This window comes from Herpailurus yagouaroundi, unplaced genomic scaffold (assembly GCF_014898765.1).
Source record: "Herpailurus yagouaroundi ecotype Mexico unplaced genomic scaffold, PumYag 141, whole genome shotgun sequence".
Classification (NCBI taxonomy): Eukaryota; Metazoa; Chordata; class Mammalia; order Carnivora; family Felidae; genus Herpailurus; species Herpailurus yagouaroundi.
The window spans coordinates 25,399,555-25,414,504 of record NW_024412396.1 but is presented as its reverse complement, the minus strand read 5'-3'; the positions used below and the strand labels follow the sequence as shown (position 1 = coordinate 25,414,504).

The following is a 14,950-nucleotide window of genomic DNA, read 5'->3' as shown; positions in this document are numbered from 1 at the left end:
AATTTCTTTCATCAATACTTTTCAGAATACAGGTCTTTCACATCCTTGGTTAAGCTTATTTTTAGGTATTTTATTATTTTGGGTGCAATTCTTTTCTTAATCTCTCTTTCTTCTACTCCATTAATGTATAGACATGCAAGGGATTTTTGCATATTGTTTTTTTCTCCTGTGATCATAGCGAATTCATTTATTACTTCTAAGAGCTTTTTGGTGGAGTCTTTAGGGTTTTCTACATATAGTATCATGTCATCAGCAAATAGTGAAAGTTTAACTTCTTCCTTACCAATTTGAATGCTTTTATTTCTTTTTCTTGTCTGATTGCTATGGCTAGGACTTCCAGTACTATGTTGAATAAAAATGGTGAGAGAGGACATCTTTGTCTTGTTTCTGATCTTAGGGAGAAAAGCTCTAAGTTTTTCACCATTGAATATGATGTTATCTGTGATTTTTCGTATATGGCCTTTATTATGTTGAGGTATATTCTCTATAAACCTGCTTTGTTGGCACTTTTACCACAAATGGATATTGTACTTTGTCAAATGCTTTCTCTGCATCTATTGAAATGATCATATGGTTTTTATCCTCTTTTCTATTAATGTATGTATCATGCTGATTGATTTGTGAATATTGAACCACCATTGCATTCCTGGAATAAATACCACTTGATCATGGTGAATAATTTTCTCAATGTATTGTTGGATTTGGTTTGCTAATATTTTCTTGAGTAGATATTCATCAGAGATATTGGACTGTAGTTCTCCCTTGGTTGTGTCTTTATCTGACCTTGGTAGCAGGGTAATGCTGGCCTTGTAAAATGAATTTGAAAGCTTTCTCTCTCTTCTATATTTTGGAACAGTTTGAGAAGAATAGGTATTAAATCTTCTTAAATGTTTGATAAGATTCTCCTGTGAACTCATCTGGTCTTGAACTTTTGATTGATTGTTTTTTCCTTACTGATTTGGTTTTTGTTGTTGTTTGTTTTTGCTGGTAATCAGTCTGTACAAATTTTCTATGTCTATATAATTCAGCTTTGGGAGATTATATGTTTCTAGAAATTTTTCCATTTCTTCTAGGTTATCCAATTTGCTGGTATATAATTTTTCAAATATTCTCTTGTAACACTTTGCATTTCTTGGATGTCACTTGTTTTTTCTTCTCTTTAATTTCTGATTTTGAGTCTTTTTTTTTTAATTCTGGCTAAAGGTTTATCATTTTTCTTGATTTCTTCAAAGAAACACCTCCTGGTTTCACTGATCTATTCTAGTTTTTTAAGTGTTTATTTCATTTATTTTTGCTTTAATGTTTATTTTCTTCTTTCTACCGGTTTGGGGTTTCATTTGATCTTCTTTTTCATTTCTTTTTTTTTAATATTTATTTATTTTTGAAGGAGAGCTGAGGAGAGTCTAAAAGAGAAGGGGACAGAGGATCCAAAGCAGGCTCTGCACTGGCAGCAGAGAGCCCAAAATGGGACTTGATCTCACAAACAGTGAGATCATGACCTAATCCAAAAAGGGTAGCTTAACCAAAAGAGCCACCCAGGCACTTGTGTTCTTTCTCTAACTTCTTTAGTAATAAGATTAGGTTGTTTATTTGAGATTTTTCTGTTTCTTGAGGTAGGCCTGTATTGCTGTACACTTCTCTCTTAGAACAACTTTTGCTGCATCCTAAAGATTTTGGACGATGTGTTTTCATTTTCATTTGCCTCCATGTATTTCTTTATTTGCTCTTTCTTGAATGACCCATTCATTGTTTAGTAGCATGTTATTTAACTTCCATGTATTTTTCTTCCTTCTAGATTTTTTTTCTTTTGGTTAATTTCTAGCTTAATAGCATTGTCAGAAAAGATGCATGGTAGGAATTCAATCTTTTTTTAATTTGTTGAGACTTGTTTTGTGGCCTAATATGTTTTCAACTTTGGAGAATGTTTCATGTGCACCTGAAAAGAATGTATATTTTTGCTGTTTTAGGATGCAATGCTCTAAATATATCTGTTAAATCCATCTGGTCCAATGTGTCATTCAAAGCCACTGTTTCCTTGTTGATTTTCTGTTTGGATGATCTATTCACTTATATAAATGGGGTGTTAAAGTTCCCTACTATTATTGTATTACTATTGATTACTTTCTTTATTTGTTTGTTATTGGCTGCTTTATGTGTCTGAGTGCTTCCACGTTTGGTGCATGAATATTTACAATTTTTATATCTTTTTGTTGGATGTATCCTTTTGATTATGTAGTGTCATTCTTTGAATCTTATTACAGTCTTTGTTTTAAGGTCTATTTTGTCTACGTAAGTATTGTTATCCTGGCTTTTTTTAAACTTCAATTTGCATGATAAATGCTCTTCCATCCCTTCATTTTCAATCTGCATGTATCTTTATGTCTAAAGGTAGATTTTTGTAGGCAGCATATAGAGAGGATTTACTTTTTTTTTTCTATTCTACCACCTACGTCTTTCAAATGGTGCACTTAGTCTATTTATAGTCAAAGTAATTGTTGATACTATGTATTTATTACCATTTTGTTACTTGTTTTATGGTTGTTTTTAGTTTTCTTATTGCTCTTTGCTCTCACGGTTTGCTGGATTTCTTTAGTGATATACTTGGATTCCTTTCTCCTTAATATATATTGCCAGTTTTAAATTTGAGGTTTCAGTTAAGTATATGTGGGACATATGCATTTAGCAGTCTATATTAAGTTGACAGTTGCTTAAGTTTAAATCCATTCTTTACTTCCCTCCTCCCGTCCACATTTTAGGTATATAGTATAATACTTTACATCCTTTTATTTTGTGAATCCCTTGACTGATTTTAATGGATATACTTAATTTTACTTCTGTTGTGCTTCTCACTTTTCTTATTCCTATTTATGGTCTTTGCTTTCCTCTTAAAGAGTCCTCTTTAGCATTTCTTGCAGGCCTGATTTAGTGGTCATGAATTCCTTTTTGATTCTCTGAGAAGCATTTTATCTCTCTTCTATTTTGAGTGATAGACTTGCTGGACAGAATATTCTTAGCTTCAGGTTTTTTCTCTCAGCATTTTGAATTAATCATGTCACTTCCTCTGGCCTGCAAAGTTTCTTCTGAAAAATCAGCTGATTGCTTCATGAGGTTTCCTTTGTATGTAACTGTTTTTTCCTGTGGCTTTTAAAATTCTGTCTTTGTCACTAATTCTTACCATTTTAATTACTATGTTCTTTGGTGTGGGCCTCCTTGGTTTGATTTTCTGGGGTCTCTCTGTGCCTCCTGGATCTAGATTTGTTTCCTTCTCCAGATTCAGGAAGTTTTCAGCTATTATTTCTTCACATCAATTTTATGCCCCCCTTTTTTTTTCTCTTTTCTCCTTCTGTGATTCCTATCATGCAAATGTTATTATTCTTGGTGATATTGCTGAGCTCTCTAAGTCTACTTTCATTTATTATTTTTTTTTTCTAACTCTCTAGTTCATCTCAATCCTTTAAATTACTTGGTCTTCCATGTCCCTGATCCATCTTCTGTTTCCTCTAGTCTACTACTTATTCCCTCTAGAGTATTTCTAATTTTATTTATTGAATCCTTCATGTCTGATTAGCTCTCTTTTATGTTTTCTATCTCTTTGTTGAGGGTCTCCCTGAACTCCACTTTACTCAAGTAGTGAGTATCTTTATGACCATTACTTTAAATTCTCTATCAGGCATATTACTTATCTCCATTTTGTTTAGATCTCTTGCTGTGCTTTTGTCCTGTTCTTTCATTTGGGAAATATTTTTTGGTCTCTTCATTTTTTCTAACTCTGTGTCTGTTTCTATGTTTAGGAAAGTCAGCTACATCTCCTGCTCTTGAGAGTAGTGCCTTTGAAGAAGGCCCTGTGGTGTCCTATAGTGCAACATTATCTGTTCACCAGAACCTGGCACTTCAGGTGTGTTTCTCAAGTGTGTTGCGTGTGCCCTACCCTTGTGGCTGGGTCATGTTTGCTTTTAATGTAGTTGTCTACAATGGTTCTCTGTGCCTGTTGAGGGCAGGGTTTGGTCCTTATGTTGTTAGTGGTCAGTCTGGAGTTGCCTTGGGCTTGACTTGAGTCAGACCAGGTGTTTGCCAGTAGTGCAACAGAACTGAACTACAGGACACTTTCCCTACATTGTCCCTTGAGGAGCTTTAATTGATTTATGGGGCCTGCAGTCAGCCTAGATGTCTGCCCCCAGCCCACTGTTGGGGCAGCAGTTGGACTGCTGTATGTGGTTATCTTCCCCTCTCTCCAAGGCAGGAGTCACTTTGGAGTGGTGCTGGTCCCTGTTAGGGCTTCTTGCATACTATCAGGCTTGTGACACCACTTTGGATGGGCTGTGGCCAATGGCATATTGGAAATTGGGGGCATTTGCAGGAGAATGTGGGGGCAGGACATCTACCGTTTCAAAGTCTGTGCTGGTCAGCTGAAAGAGAGGAACTACAGATTCCTGGGAAAACTCCTGCCCAGGATTGGATCAGCCATGGGAGAACATGGGGGTGGGGAACACTGTTAGTAAGCTAGGTGGAGAGTGTTCATGCTGAGTTCATCCTATAAGGGTCTATGTAAGTAGGCTGCAGGACATGGGAGGGAAATGGTACCCGCCAGCTGTTTTATTCTTGGAGAAGCCCCCAGTGATCCCTGCCCCTCCAGCACATTCTCTGAGATTAGTAAATATACTTTCTTCTTGTATATCCCAGGCATTTTTCAAACCGCTCTTCTATGTTGTATCTCAGTGGGGCTATTTCTTGTGCTGTCTTTTTAAAGGCAGGGACTGCCCTCCTGAGCCCAGTGGTTTTTAAAGTTCCAGGTGTTAAACCCTACTGATTGTTGGGCTCCTCTGGTTTTCAAAGCAAAACATCATGGGAATTCATCTCTGTGCAGGTCCCTGTGCTGAAGTGCCTGTCTTGGGGATGTGCTCTTCTCCCCCTTCCACACCTGCTGCACCCCTCCCTCCCAGGGACAGTCCCATTGGTCCATTTAGCTCCCCACTGTGTCTCTTCCTTTCCTACCCTTTTGAATGTGGTCTCTTGTATACATTTAGCTGTGGAGAGTCTTTTTTGCAAGTTCCTGAGTTGTTTTATGGATTATTTACATGGATGTAGGTGTTACTAGTTGTATCCATGGATGAAGTGAGATTAGGATCTTCCCACTTTGGCATGTTTCCCAGAAGACTTAAAATGTTTTAATAGGAAATTTTCCAAATGTCCTTATCTTTGCATGGAGTACCTTGATTATATATCTAGTAGAGATATATAGCTGAAAAAGTATCTAAAATTACATTCCACTAATAGCTAGTGGTAGGAAAATGGCATAACTGGAGACATTTTAATATGTGTATTAATATTTATTAAAGTATAATTTTCAATATATTATGAAACATGTCTCTCATACAACACACTCATTTTAAAATGTGTTCAACTAATTAAATAATGGGGGATAATGTGAGGTACACAGTTTAATAAGTAAATGAGTTCTTCATTTACTTATTAGTAAATAATAGTCATACTAGTATATGATTCCTCCATTAGATACAAAACCATTTAAAGTCCAACAAGGCTATAATCTATAACCATTGGGATTACTGGTTCCACCTTACAGGAATCAATTACCTCTTTACTCTGGAAAGCTCTGTAAGTTAGCATGCAGCATTATAATGCCTGGGACTGTAAATCAGTAGCACACAAGGTCATACTAAGTTAATCTCCAAGATAACCCTTGAGTTGTTTCTCATTAAATAACAGCTAGAAATACACTTTCCACTTAAATTTCAGATCTGTTTTGACTTTTTATCACCTTATCATCATAAGTAATCTCCAAATATTTTTATTGTTCATAAAAATGTGATTTGTTTGTAATTATGTTCATAAATGTGTTTGTGTTCATAAATGTATTCACAAATGTGAATGGGCTGGATTATTTACATTCATTATTCATATTGAATAAAGAATATTCATTAACCATACAAATCTTCCTGAGTTGGCTCTGTACAGGCACACTTCATTTTACTGTACTTCACTTTATGGCACTTCACAGATTTTGAGTTTTTTACAAATTGAAGGTTTGTGGCAAGCTTGCACAGAACAAATCTATAGGCACCTTTTTTTTTCCAACAGCACTCGCCATTCATGTCTCTGTGTCACATGTTGGTAACTTTTACAACATTTCAAAGGTTTTAGTATTTATTATCATATTTTTTATAATGGCCTGCGATCAGTGATCTTTTTTTTTTCGTTTTTATTTTATTTATTTTTGAGACAGAGAGAGACAGAGCATGAATGGGGGAGGGTAAGAGAGAGGGAGACACAGAATCTGAAACAGGCTCCAGGCTCTGAGCTGGCAGCACAGAGCCCGACTCGGGGCTCGAACTCACAGACCGCGAGATCATGACCTGAGCCGAAGTCGGCCGCTTAACCGACCAAGCCACCCAGGCGCCCCAACGATCAGTGATCTTTGATGTTACTATTGTAAATATTTGGGGGCACCACAAGTTGACACTTTCATGAGATGGTAAAATTAACGGATAAATATTGTGTGTGTTTTAATGCTGTACCACCTAGATATTACCTTTCTCTCTTCCTCTCCTTGGGCCTCCCTATTACATGAGACACAATATTGAAATTAGGCCCATTAAAAACTCTACTATGGCCAAAAAGTGAAAGGAAGAGTGGCAAGTCTCTACTTTAAATCAAAAGCTAGAAACTATTAAGCTTAGTGAGGAAAGCATGCCAAAAAACAAGACAGGCCTAAAGCTAGCCCTCCCATGCCAAATAGTTAGCCAAGTTGTGAATGTAAAGAAAAAGTTTTTGAAGGAAATTAAAAGTACTACTCCCATGAACATGCAAATGATAAGAAAATGAAACTGATGGATTCACGATATGGAAAAAGTTTTAGTGGTCTGGATAGATCAAATGAGCCACAATACTCCCTTAAGCCAAAGCTTAATTCGGAGCAAGGCCCTAACATTCTTTAATTCTATGAAGGCTGAGTAAGGTAAGGAAGCTGAAAAAGAAAAATATGAACCTAGCAGAGTTTGGGTCATGTTGTTTAAAGAAAGAAGCCGTTTCCATAACACAGAAGTGAAAGTGAAGCAGCAAATGCTGATTTGGAGCTACAGCAAGTTATCTAGAAATTTAGCTAGGAGAACTAATGAAGGCGGATATAGTCAAGAACAGATTTTCAGTGTAGACAAAACAGCCTTCTGTTGGAATAAGGTGCCACCTAGAACTTTCATAGCTAAAGAAGAGAAGTCAATGCCTGGCTTCAAAGGTTCAAAGGACAGCCTGACTGTATTATTAGGAATCAAAGCAGCTGGCGGCTTTAAGTTGAAGCCAATGTCCACTGACCATACTGAAAATCCTAGGGCCCTTAAGAATTATGTTAAGTCTAGTTTACCTGTGCTCTAAAAATGCAACAAAGCCTGGGTGACAGCCAATCTGTTTACAACATGGTTTACTGAATATACTAAACCCACTGTTGAGACATGCTGCTCAGGAAGATTCCTTTCAAAATATTACTACTCATTGACATTGCCACCTAACAGCTTGGATGGAAATGTACAATGAAACTAATGTTTTCACACCTGCTAACACAGCATCTATTCTGCAGCCCATGGACCAAGGAGTCATATTGACTTTCAAGTCTTATTATTAAGAAATACATTTTGTAAAGCTATATAGTTGCTCTAGAGATCCTCTATCCTCCTCTGATGATTTGGCCAAAGTAAATTGAAAACCTTACAGGAAGGACTCACCATTCTATATATCATTAACAACATTCATAATTCATGGGAAAAGGTCAAAACAGCAACAGTAAAAGGAGTCTGGAAGTAGTTGATTCCAACCCTCATGGATGACTTTAAGAGATTTAAGATTTCAGTGGAGGAAGTAACTGCACATGTGGTGGAAATAGCAAGAGAACTAGAATTAGAAGTGGAGCCTAAAGATGTGAATGAATTACTGCAATCTCCCGAAAAAAGCTGAACAGGTGAGAAGTTGCTCCTCATAGATGAACAAAGAAAGTGGAGATGGAATCAACCTCTGGTGAAGACACTGCGAAAATTGTGGAAATGACAACAGAGGATTTACACTATGACATAAACTTAGTTGATAAAGCAGGGGCAGTGTTTGAGAGGACTGACTTCAATTTTGAAAGAGGTTCTACTGTGGATAAAATGCTATGAATAGCATCACATGCTACAGGGAAATTGTTGGCCCATGAAAGGAAGTCAATCAATGCAGCAAACTTCATTGTTGTTTTACTTGAATAAATTGCCACAGTCCCTTCAACCTTCAGCAACCACCACACTCATTAGTCAGTGAGTCATTAATATCCATGCAATACCCTCCACTAGCAAAAGATGACAATTTACTGAAAGCTCAGGTGGTAGTATTATTTAGCAATAAAGTATTTCCAAGTTAAGGTATGTATATTGCTTTTTTAAACAATGCAATTGCATACTTGGTAGACTATGGTATTATTTTAACATAACTTGCATACGCACTGGGAAACCAAAAAAATTCACGTGATTCACTTTATTGTAATATGTGCTTTATTGTGATGCTCTAGAACCAAACCCACAATATCTCCAAGTTATAAATCTAGAGCCATTCATTATTGAGCAAAACAAATGCCAGAGAATCAACTTCTGTCTGGAAATTTTTATACTAAACCTCAAATTAGGCTTGGAAAACCTTCTCTTATAAGGCTAGAAAACCAACCTCAAGAAAATTTCTCTGCCAGACTTCATGCACAATACTCATAAATTTGAGTAAATTTCTCTTTTCTTGAGGGACCCCATTTATGTCCCTTACCTGTCAGGAATTAACCTCTTTTACCACTTGTCAAAATAGGACTCTGCAAATCCAGTAATAAGCCAGAGCTATATTCACATGTTTCCATATGTCACATGACAAAGCATTTCACAAAATCCTTGGTGAGTATGGTCTGGAAGTCCTAGCTCGACATATGAAGTCAACCATTCTTTCTCTTTTTATTTATTTTGAGAGAGAGAAAGAGAAAGGAAGAAGTAGAGCAAGAGTGAGAGAGAAAGCACAAGCAGGGGAGGGGCAGAGAGAGAGGGAGAGAGAGAATCCCAAGCAAGCTTTGGACAGTCAGCACAGAGCCCGACACAGGGCTCAAACTCACAAACGGTGAGATCACGACCTGAGCTGAAACCAATAGTTAGATGCTTAACTGAATGAGCCACCCAGCACCCCATGCTTAATAGTGGGCTTGCCATGCCTAATTAAATAAGAATCATTTTCAAATGTGATGCCTTGGCTACACAATCGATTTGTCCAATTAAACATTAATAAATAGGAAGGCAAGTTTTTATTGAATGCATGCAAATGTCTCTATTTCCCTAAAATGTAAGCAGGCTCAAAAAAGTGTTTGTCTTTAAATTCTGGGTAAGGGCAAGAGAACAAAGACGTTCAGTGACAACCATATACATTAAAAATATTTCATTTCAGTTCAAAAAATATAGTCTACTAAATTGAGGGTTACAGATAGTTACTCCTTCACATATCCATCAAAATAGAGAATTAAAATGTTGTCAACAGTATTCCACACAAATTACCATAGTTAAATTTTATTCATCAGTTCTTTAGTCCTGGATAATTAATTCTTATTCTGCTGTATTATAGGCCAGCAATGCACTCTCATGGAGCACATCTGTTTCTGGACTATAAAGAAAACTGGTCCACTGGTAGAGTCTAAAAGTTACATAAGTGATGTGGGCTTCAAAGCCTGTACACAACAGTCCATTTGAATTATCACTAGTTCAAAGTACTTGATACAATTCTTTCCACAATGCATTGTGATTGTCCTTTTACTGTTTAATTTACAAATTCTAGAAGCAGCTTAAAGCAGAGCCTTCAGGCAACCATCAGAGGGAAGCAAAAACCTGTTAGATAATTATACTAAATGACTGTGGTCAATTTATTACACTCACTAACCATATCAGAATGTGGGAGTAAAATTCTTTTTGAGGTACGGCATACAGCTGTTTCCTAAGAATTGGGTCATGTTTCCCAAGAGAGTAAGAAAAAGCAATGAAATACAAAGTCATTGATAATTCTCCCAAGTGTTTATAGAGTGTACCAACAATGAAATATTTCTATTAATGATATTTTAGCTACATAGTCTTAACTTAGTGTAGTCTAAGCATCTTTTCTGATTTGAAAACTCTTATGCAGGTCTTACAATTGTACTGATCTCTTTGGAAATAGGGAGCATAACAAGCAAATCTATTTCTAGTGTATTTTTTTATAAAGGAAAGAACATATCTATATGATTTTCCAGAGGCCATCTGGGAAACATAAAAGACAATTTTAGGTAAAAGTATTTTCCTTATAATTTTTACTTTTTCTAGATGGAAGGCCTGATATTGGGACAGCAAAATCAAAATATTTATCACAAGATATGTGGTCACTAGATTAAGATAAGCACAGGGATACCTGAACAACATAATTTTAAGAAAGCTGAGTTCTTCCACATGTGAGTAAACTTTGTTCTATTTTTAATAATGAAGGGCATGATAAAGTTATCTCGAGATAAAATCACTTCAGTGGGCCATGGAAGCACTACTATCTGGGCAGATTGCACAGAAGGTGAAAGATGATCGTTTATCATTTTAACAGCGAGAAAGCCAAATTCCAGTTTGGCATTAACATTCAGCAGTTAATGCCTCACAACATTTCAAAAATAAACACATCAAACTGATCCAATTTTAGCAAAAATATTTGTACAACCCTTTGTGTCTGTACGGATCTAGTATTTGCAGACATTATAAGCCAAAACAAGTAAAAGTTTCCTTTCTGCATGCCTTACAAACATTTTCATAATATTCATTCACATTTTGTTTTTCACTCTCTTCTTTTAGTTATGGGATCATCAGACACTTGAAGACTACTCTATTAGTATATTGATTTAAAAAGCTACATTTTTCTACTCCCTATTTATGCTTTTCAATAACCATTTTCCCTAGGATAATATGAATTATTCATATTAATTGTAACTTTTAACCAAAAGAAAAAATATCATTTAAAACAATGCTCAGCGGTGGTTCATTGAGGAATGGCTATCATACTTAAGTATCTTAGTAGGCTATCAAAGTTCATGACTGCATATAATACAATTTCCCATTGTTACATGCATTTATTTTATATCTTTTTAGGGTGGCAAAATGAGGATCTTCTTTAACATTACCCAAAGGTATAATCTCTTGAAACACGTAAAAATAAAAAGCAAAATGTAGAAGTCTAAAATCACACTTGGTAGTCAATATTTCACTATTCCCAATAACTGAGAAATTAAACAGCTATGCAAATGATATTAATATATTAAATTTATTAAGTATTTACTCACATTCTTACATTACTTAGAATCTTAGAAATAATATTTGAACTGATATACAACAAATATAAAAATATCAGAATTGTGATTCAATCTTGTTGAACACTAATTCACCTTTAAAAAAGATTTGTAGTCTGCTTATGTGATAAATAAACCCCAATAAGACATATAGGAAGTTCAGACTAAAAAGGACTCTATGATAAACTTAAATCTCATCAAAATGAAATGTATTCTTGTGCTATACTTCACAATGAAAAAGCAAAGAGAATACGTAATGTTGCCTTTTCATCTTCTTAGACAAAAATTATTAAACCGTCTGATCTGTTCAGAGATTCATTTTAATTATAGTAACCTGAATTCATTAAATGTTCTGAAAAAGCAGTTTTACTGAGAAGAATTTATGTTTTAGTCAAGCATTTTATAATATTAAAAATTCTGTTTCCTTAATTTCTGTCAATTTTGGAAATACTCTATATGTCAATCTGAATATAGCCCATTTAATTTAAATGCTGTAATAATTCAATTTATTAATTCACTCCAGAGTTACCAAATACTTTATATTCACGTAAAGAAAAGAAAAGATGGAAGCCTTCACCTCAATGACACATTCAGGGCTATGACTGAGCTTATGGCTTCAGAGCTGCAGCCTCCGCCACAAATAAAAGTTAAATCTGGCCAAGACCCAGAAAACTTCCCTCTTTGCCGGTGTTCACTAAAGTCTTAATTCATTTGAACTCATAAGTAGACAAATCCACAAAAATAAATATAGACTAGATTCTCGGTCATCTTTCATGTGACAGGATTGATCTCCACTATTCACCTACTAGAGATCATCAAATGGTCAACCATCATACTCAGTTTTTACCCATAGTTCCCACCAATAGAAAATAGATTTTCAGTCTGCATGAATCAGAAACAAAAAGACAAACAAAAACCGTAATATAGTAGAAATAACAACAACAGCAACCCTTGCGATTCCCAGAGTCAGCAAAATTAAAAGTTCTGCTGTTACACTCAGATTTTACTCTATTAACCAACCAACCAAGCAACCAACCAACCAATCAACAAACAAAAAAAGCTAAAAATTTAAATAGCCCTTTAACTACATACACTGAATACACTTCTCCAGCAAGGCAGTTTACTTGGCTCCATAAGATAGGCCCACTTGCATATTTCAGTGGATGACCTACAAAAGTACTACACTCTAATTTTCAAATGGTTCAATTACATGCCTGCCATGTAAATATAAAATGAATACATTTCACATAGATTATTTAATTTTAATCAATAAGAGAAGAAAGAAAGAAGAAAGACAGAAATAAATCCAGACAGGACAAAGAAAGAAGAAAGACAGACAGACAGACAGACAGACAGACAGACAGAAAGATGACAGAATGAAGAAACAAAGAAAGAGAAATAGCTAAGACGTAGAGATCAAGGTAGAGGTGTAGATATATAATTTAATAAAAAAATGTTTGGGAAAGATAACTGGGTTAAATACAACTGTTTTATGTCAAATAGACTGTCAACTGTAAGTTTTGGTAATATTTATTCTACTGGATAGAAGTTATCTGCATCTCTATCTGACAAAATTCTACTAGTTGAGTTGTAACTTACTAAGCCTGGGGCGTTCCATCAACAGTGAACAGTGAATTGCACTAAGTATCTTTATCTAGATAACCTTTGGGTGACCTTTGCCCTTGTATGACATAGTAAGGAGGTGCCACTTACATTTTTTGCCTTCTTTCTAAGTTGATAGTTTTTCTAAAAATGTTTAAATACGTTTCAAATTTTAATGATTGATTTTGTAAAATGAATTAGGCACAAACACTTAAACTCTCCTTATTCTTTTCCTTACAGTCATCAATTGATTATAAAGCAACTGAGTAGCCTGCCTTGTTCTCAAATATATTTAAAAGACTCAGAGAAGAAGGAAGGACAAAGTTCCTTGGAGGAACCTCTTACCTTGCTGCCACTACTTTAATTGTTGATCTCATTAGATAATTACTTAATGCATTGTTTTCTTCAAAATTTATTTTAAAGGAATGATAATCAGGTATCTGAATCATATATAAGTGATCCATATTCAAGTTCTTGAATGATTTAGTTTTCTGAACCATAGAGCTTTGGTTATGTAGTTTTGGTAAGATTACTGCTCTCTGATTACAGCAACCTGAATTATAGGTTTAATTATAAAATAGAAGCATTTAGAGGTCAACGTGGCCAATTCATTCCTGTTTTAGTGCAGGAAAAATATATAATCAATGGTTTACATTAATGTCAATTTTATTGGGTCATTTAAAATTCCTCACAGAAGAGGATTTTTCAGTTCTTTATAATCAAGCATGGGGGTTTAGTAATATGAAAAGATATGTTCTCTTGCCAGTCCACCACAGCTCTGGCCCCGTTCTTCCCCCTTGGAAAGAAAAATGTCTAGAATCTGAAGATGTTTAATGTTAAGGGTAACAGATACATAAGCTGTTGCCTTATCCTTTATGGTGACAATTAGAAGGATAGCAACCCCACTTTCTTGTTTCATTTACCACTTAGGATCAAGTAAGACAGTAAAGTATGTGCTATGTAAGGTATCTGCCATGTAAGTTGACAAGTTATTTTTAGGTCTGATGAACAATGGAAGAAGAACGCACCAACTTTTGTTACATCTTTCTAATTCCATCAGCCAACAAATCTCACCTTCCATCTCTACTAAAAACATTATATAGCCCTGCAGTGTGTCAGTAATTTATAAAAAGATACATACATGTATGCAGCAGCGGAAAATTGTGTTACATGCATTCATGTATTTCATGAATTTTCATGAATTTTGAGAATCTCCTAAAATGCTTGAATATGATAGTAGCCATTCTTCAATGAACCACCACTGAGCATTTTTTTTATTTGATATTATTTCTTTTGGTTAAAAGTTATAACAACTATGAATAATTCAGGGTCACCTGGCTGGCTCAGTTGGTTGAGCGTCCGACTTCTGCTCTGGTCATGATCTCACAGTTTACAGGTTCAAGCCCCGCGTTGGGCTCTGTGCTGACAGCTTAGAGACTGGAGCCTGCTTCGAATTCTGTGTCTCCCTCTCTCTCTGCTCCTCCCCAGCTCATGCTCTGTCTCTCTCCTTCAAAAATAAATAAAAAACATTTTTAAAAACTTAAAAAAAGATATATATACATATAGGATATATATATGTGTGTATATATATGTGTGTGTATATATATGTGTGTGTGTGTGTGTGTGTATATATATATGAATAATTCAGATTATCCCAGGGAAAATGGTTATTGGGAAGTATAAAGGTATAGACAGAGTAAAAAAAATGTATTTTTAAAAAATCAATATATTAAGTGGTGCCTGGGTGGTTCAATCAGTTAAGCGTCTGACTTCGGCTCAGGTCATGATCTCACAGTTCGTGGATTTGAGCCCTTCATCAGGTTCTGTGCTGACAACTCAGAGCCTGGAGCCTGCTTCAGATTCTGTGTCTCCCTCACTCTCTGCCCCTCCCTGATCATGCTCTGTCTCTGTCTCTCAAAAATGAATAAACATTAAAAAAATTAAAAAATCAATATATTTAATAGAATAGTCTTAAAGTGTCTGTTTATTCCA

The 14,950-nt window shown here is 35.4% G+C and overlaps 1 pseudogene; it reads left to right on the top strand.

The window, feature by feature from the left end:
* LOC121031391 (tigger transposable element-derived protein 1-like) overlaps window positions 1–8,301 on the top strand; it is a 45,322-nt pseudogene extending 37,021 nt beyond the window's left edge.
* The last annotated feature ends 6,649 nt before the right edge of the window (window positions 8,302–14,950 follow it).